The sequence below is a fragment of the Crinia signifera genome, chromosome 3 (genome assembly GCF_055691185.1).
Source record: "Crinia signifera chromosome 3, ASM5569118v1, whole genome shotgun sequence".
Classification (NCBI taxonomy): Eukaryota; Metazoa; Chordata; class Amphibia; order Anura; family Myobatrachidae; genus Crinia; species Crinia signifera.
Window position 1 is genome coordinate 24,724,557 of NC_139219.1, and position 6,925 is coordinate 24,731,481.

The 6,925-nt window shown below is 47.3% G+C and overlaps 1 pseudogene; it reads right to left on the reverse strand.

The window, feature by feature from the left end:
- Positions 1–6,186: 6,186 nt before the first annotated feature.
- LOC146066099 (U2 spliceosomal RNA) lies at positions 6,187–6,332 on the reverse strand (annotated as a pseudogene).
- Positions 6,333–6,925: the final 593 nt, after the last annotated feature.

The window sequence follows — 6,925 nt, forward strand, 5'->3', positions numbered from 1 at the left end:
CAGATTAAGAGGTGAACGTATGTTCACTTTCAGCAGCATGAATACGTCTAGTTGCATCATCAAAACGTGCACCAACCCATTGGCATGGCACCCTGTGTCAGCTCTAGTGCATCTTTAAACCCTTTTGCTCTTTTACCCTCGTGGGGAAGAGGCTTTTCCATACAGGTCAGATATCTCGCGAATAGAGTGGCTGACTGCAATACCTACAGCGATGGGTTCGAATCCCATTTATAGCAGCATCTTGAAATTGAATAATGGACAGTGTGATTAAATATCTTAAATTAAGTTCACAAATGTTGTATAGGTATTAGCTGGTAGGGGTAGGAGATGGGCAGTCAGAAGATGGCATATTTCAAAGAGAGGTATGTGCCAGGTTAAGGTATTTAAACAAATAATTAACAAGTGCCACCAACAGCGCCCACTAACCTGCAGTGATATGTGCAGTGGCACGCTCCACTGCCAAGCACAGATTACGATAGGACCATTTGGATACTTAACCCATATTATTCCCATTCAATGGAGCAAGTATGTCTTTGTAAAGTAATAAGGAGGATTTGGGGTGTGGGGTTTATTACAGTTAATTGGGGTGTTTTTAAATGCAAGATTGTCAAGTAGGTTACATTAAAGGTATACAAGACCTTCAGTGGGTGATGGGTCACAGATGGGTGTAGTACAGGGTTCCGACAGTCGGGATCCCGACTGGCTGGACTCAGACAGCGTGGCGAGCGCAACAAAGCCCCTTGCGGGTTTGCCACGCTGCGGCACGGTGGCTCGCTGCGCTCGCCACCTATTCTATTCTCCCTCGTGGGGGTCGTGGACCCCCACGAGGGAGAATAGCCGGTGGCCATCGGGAACCCGTGCACCTGTATTTTAACAGTCAGGTAAATGACTGTCGGGATCCCGTCCGGCACCCATCACAGATAATAGTATGGATGGTGTTTATAGACGTCTGTTGTCTATATTGCCAACAGGATTAGGATGTGCTAGAGTGGGGGGGCGCGGAATGTCTGAACAGCTCCTGCTAAGTCCAGCGATGGAGAATTGATTGATTCACTGTCACAAAATAAAATAATCACCATAGCTACAGCAAGAAAATCCAGTGTACCAGTTCTCTGCAGGTGACTGATGACCTCCCAGCAGTCAGGATGCTGAGGGTCAGTAGACTGATGTTGCCAGAGGCTATTCTCCCTCATGGGGGTTACGGTGATGGCCCTGCTGCTTTGGCCTATGCAAAATGGTTGCCTCCAGTGCACGTCATTTACTAACCATAAAAGAATTTCATGTAGCTTTCACATGGGATGCGATCAAAATCCCGCTGGTCGCAATACCAATGCTGGGATCCCGAACGCCATTATCCCGACATATTCTCCCTCTGTGAGTGTCCATGTCACCCATAGAGGGAGAATAAATGAGTGTGCTGAGCGTAGCAGGGGAGTGTTGTGCACGCCCCACTGTCAGGTTTGCTGCGGTCAGTATATTGCACGCCGGGAGTCGGACCGCCAGGATCTCATCTCGGACCCCTTTAAATACAGCTTGAATCCATTGTGGTCCTTATTTCTTCTCTTCACTTTGCATTTCATGGACACATTTGTTGAGGAGCCCAATCCTTAAATAGCACCTAGTGCTGGGGGTACATCCACCTTCCATTAACTGAAATAATGGAACATTTTATTCCATATATTTGTTTCCCCTGAGAAGTCGCTGCCTGACCTGTCATTCTCTATGGCCCTTATTCTGGTTCACTTGCAAAGGCAAATTCCTTCGCAAATGGGCAAAACCATGCTGCATTGCAGGTGGGGGCAGATGTAACTTGTGCAGAGAGAATTAGAATTGGGGCTTTATTTTGTTTCTGTGCAGAGTAAATACTGGCTGCTTTATTTTTACGCTGCACTATAGATCTCACTTCTTCATTATAGATCCCACCCAAATCTAAGTCTCTGCACATGTTACATCTGCCCCCCCCCCCCCCGTGGTGCACATGGTTTTGTCCATTTGAGAAGGAATTTGCCTTTGCGAGTGAACCAGAATAAGGGCCTATGTCCAATTGACCAAATGATCTCACCCAGGAGATGAAGGCAAGTCACTTAGGACTCCGTCTTTGATGTCAATTTGCACAGCCCAGAATGTGCACAATTATTGCCTTTTAATAAATGCTCTGAAAGAATCAAAGGCACAATTGTTACAGCTTTGCCTGAAAGAGGAAGAAGAAGACCTACCAGGGACTTTACTGTGCATCAGTGTATTCCTAAACAGTATCACATCTGCTACAAGGAACGGATATCACTGCAAGATGCAACGCCTCACTCCCAAATGGCCTGTGTACATGCCCGCTCATTATCATCGTAACCCCCAGGAAGATCAACCGACTTCTAGTGGACTTCTCTTACAATGAAATGTACTTGGTCAGTTTTTAACTACTTTTTTGTGGCAGATGTGGAAGACAGAAGGTTATGGAGGCAAATTGGTGACCGTAATGTACTAATAAGCAGATAAATCCATGCAGTAGTAGCATAGCTGCCTACCCTCCTGCATTCTTCAGGAGACTCCCTGACATAGCAGCAATCTCCCTCTCTCACTCATTAGTCTAGCAATCTCCCTCATGTCACCTAGCCCACATTACACTGGTACATCATAGTTACCTCCCCTCCTGCATTCTGCAGGAGACTCCCTGACATAGCAGCAATCTCCCTCTCTCACTCATTAGTCTAGCAATCTCCCTCATGTCACCTAGCCCACATTACACTGTTACACCATAGTTACCTACCCTCCTGCATTCTTCAGGAGACTCCCTGACATAGCAGCAATCTCCCTCTCTCACTCATTAGTCTAGCAATCTCCCTCATGTCACCTAGCCCACATTACACTGTTACACCATAGTTACCTACCAGTGGTGCAAGTAGAATTTTTTTCTTGGTGGTACTGATAGCCTCCACCAAAAATGGGCATGGTCATGTGTCATCAGGGGGCGTGGTCACACAAAGCTAGAGGAGTGACTAAATGACAATAGAGGCGTGGACACAGGAGACAGGGAATGAGAAACTGGGAATGACTGGGGGTGGGTTGGCTCTTGCTTGGGGGAGAGCCAGGCAGCTTGTGCTTACAATAGTGGAGCCTGCTCTTCATGCTGTCGGCGCTGCTGATGCCAGTCAGTGTGACAGGCTAAATCAGCAGTAGCCGGTAGCTGCATACAGCACCAATCATAACGCTGGGTGGGCGGGCTGCGGATGCATTATATTTAGACTTAAAATGAAAATAGAAATGACAGTGTATCAGGGGTAAGTGGTACTGCGTACCTGCAACATATTTCTTACAGGTACTCCATACCACGCCGTACCCCCTTACTTGCAACACTGTTACCTACCCTCCTGCATTCTGCAGGAGACTCACTGACATAGCAGCAATCTCCCTCTCTCCCTCATTAGTCTAGCAATCTCCCTCATGTCACCTAGCCCACATTACACTGTTACATCATAGTTACCTCCCTTCCTGCATTCTGCAGGAGACTCACTGACATAGCAGCAATCTCCTTCTCTACCTCATTAGTCTAGCAATCTCCCTCATGTCACCTAGCTCATATTACACTGTTACATCATAGTTACCTCCCTTCCTGCATTCTGCAGGAGTCTCCCTGACATAGCAGCAATCTCCCTCTCCCCCTCATTAGTCTAGCAATCTCCCTCATGTCACCTAGCCCACATTACACTGTGACATTTTTTGGGGAAAAAAGGAATGAGAGACAGATACATTTACATTGAATTGAACCAACTGGATGGTTGGATGGAATAAAAACCTGGTACTGGATGGGAGCAAATGTAATTTGTAATTAAGTCATTTGTTCCCCAAATCGGGAAGTGGACAACAACTGTCACTCAGACAATGTCCTGTAGTTGGACCTTTTGATTTAAACAATTTCACTGAATGTTATGTCTATGTGAGATGTGGAGTAATGTAGGGTACACACCAGGGCGACCCGCTCACGATGCACATCGTGAGCGGGTCGTCAGTGTCTCGTCCGACCCGCTCACGGTGACGCGGGGGGGCACGACCCGCTCACAATGGGCACCGTGAGCGGGTCCGATCCGATGGCGACCCGCACCCGGCTGTATGGTCGTCATTGAGATCCTACCTGCAGCAGGTAGGATCTCAATAACGACCGACCGACCCGCGGGACCGCGCATCGGATCGGTATCGGTCCACACCAGGACAGAAAAGGGCCCAATCACCACACAATCTACATCCAATTGGTCGTAATTGGATCTAGATTGAGGGAATCGGGCCCTAGTCGTCCTGGTGTGTACCCAGCATTAGAGTGCCTAACGCAGAAGTTATTACAAAAGTGAACGCAATGAGAGCCCAATCCGGAAGGGGTTACTTTAACAATCTACTGTTCAGTGCAACCCTGGCAAATGTATACTTTTGTGTGGCCCTAAATAGTGCAGCTTTTAACACTATTCTTGTTTTCTTGTAAGAACAGAGGCGCCATGGAAACAACAGCTGGGGGTGGGGGGAATCTTCATTTTATATACTGTAAATCTATTGCAGAACTAGATTTAAAGATTTGCACCTCACTGTCACCATGTAATATTAATAATAATAATTCTAGTTACAAAATGTGGTACTAGCCATCTTTATGAGTTTGAAAAAAAATCAGGAGCCCGAGGTGTGCTCCCTACCACCAGTGCTGTGCCTAAACACGTGCATGGGGGTCGTGCGATCGAATGGGCTATCTCCCGAGGGAGAAGGGCACCGTGTTTTCCCCTAACCCCTCTCAGCCATAAGGCCGAAGAGGGGAAAATAGGGAACGGTGGGTCCTCTTCGCCGAAGCTTAGAGAGACCATCATTCCTCAATCCCCGGAAGGGTTAGGACGGTGGGTCCTCCGCACCCGAAGGTTTGGAGAGACCCTCAGTACACTTCCCTCCGCCTTGCGGCTCGGGGTCGTCCTCGAGGGGACCGAAGCTCTCCCCAAAAGGCGAGAGCTTCGGCACATTGGGGAAATGGAAGGCCCGAAAGGGTCGACCACACTACCTAAAAAAGTGACAAAACTACAAAGAACAAGGAACGTGAAAAGTGACGAACGTGAGAGGGGAAGAGAAATAAATAATAAAGATACCTCAGCCAGAAGGCCGGGGTGGGGTGTGAAAAATTGTCCTACCCCATCCAAAAGGACGAGGTAAGGACGTGAAGCGCTAACGTAGAGGGGAAGTGCGCAGTGCTAGTGCTTACTAGTGCATGGTGATTTTGGGATCACCCGTGCATGTTCGGCACCCCCGAGTTTCCCCGGGGGCACAGTGCAGCCTCGGACTCCAAGCAACCGACCGATCAGCGTCCGACCAAGTGTTTCTCTGCTCCCATCGTAGGGCACTTTCCAGCCCCTGGCATGGGAATGGGTACTCCACTGGGCTTTTCGAAAGACTCCCTTAGGGGTTGCGGCCCCCTCGGAAGAGCAATCTACTCAGTCTCAGTGTTTCTCCGATCCCAAGGTTAAGGTACTGAGCTGGGCCTTTCGCGGTCTCCCCATCAGAGGCTACGAACATCTGAAACAGGAGACATCTACTCAGTCCCAGCCTTTCTCCGCTCCCCGGGAATGGATACTAGACTGAGCCTTTTGCTGTCTCATCCTTCGGGGGCTACGAACCCCGTCAAGAGAGCCAAACTACTAGGCCCAGTGTTTCTCCCCAGTGGGTTAACGGAAACAACACCTCCTACCACTGGCAGAGGTGAAGGTACTCAACCAGACTTTTCACCACTCCCAGGCAAAAAAGAGGGGTCCCACACCCTCCGCCCATCAGAGCAGCTACTCAGTCCAGCCTTTCTCTATTCTCTGCCAGAGGCCAGTCCATACCCACTGATAAGAACAGATCATAGCTGCCTACCCTCCTGCATTCTGCAGGAGACTCACTGAAATAGCTGCAGTCTCCCTCTCTCCCTCATTGGTCTAGCAATCTCCCTCATTTCCCTAGCCCACATTATACTGTTACATTTTAGGGGAAAAAAAGGAATGAGAGATAGATACATTTACATTGAATCATCAACGTAATTTCCTAGCACTTTAGCAAGTATAGTATCTCTTACTAACTGGTTTGGGGCTCATCTACATGTGGATATAATTAATTTTAAAAGATTCTAAGTGCTACGTTCACAATCTCTTTTCACAATCTCTCCATATATGGAAGTAGACACGCCCCTTTGGGTGGAGCATGCCACGCCCCCTTAATGGGTCACAGTGAAAATCTCTACTACCAACTATAATCTCCCTGAAACTAGTTTTCCAAAGTAGGCAAGTATGGAACAGATACTACACTTGATCTTAGCCAAAAGGCCGAGAAGCACTAGCCATCTTTATATTCACCATAAGGTTACTGTCTGCAGGGGACGAGCACATTAGTTTGATGTTAGTCCTTTAAGCTGCTGTGACTGCACTCTAGGACTAGATGTGTGGCGCTAATCTATAACAGTACAGATAAACCGATGTTGGCATTACGCATACTATATTAATATCCCTGTATTACTCATTATTTCTAGGCAAGTACATTAAAGGTTCCTCTTCCCAAAATATATTCTTTGTAAATATAACTCGGTACTTTCCAGATAACACAAAGCACATTGGGATAAATAAATGCACAAGTTCCTTCTTTTAGATGGAACATCAGATCTAAGTCTATATAATTACTGTGAGGCTGGATCTGCGCAACGGAATATGCGGGCGCTATACAAATAAATGTTCATTTTGTTGTGTTTTGGGGTTTTTAATAATCCACTTGTGTGATGGGATAACTGTAGCAGCTGGAATCCCAATGTGCAGCGCAACAAAACCAATACAAAAGGTCATGAGTATGAAACCCCAGAAAGCTGCAAGTTATTCTGTGTAGGAGTAGACACATAAAAATCTAAGAACAGATACTGAGACTTATATCGGCATACTCA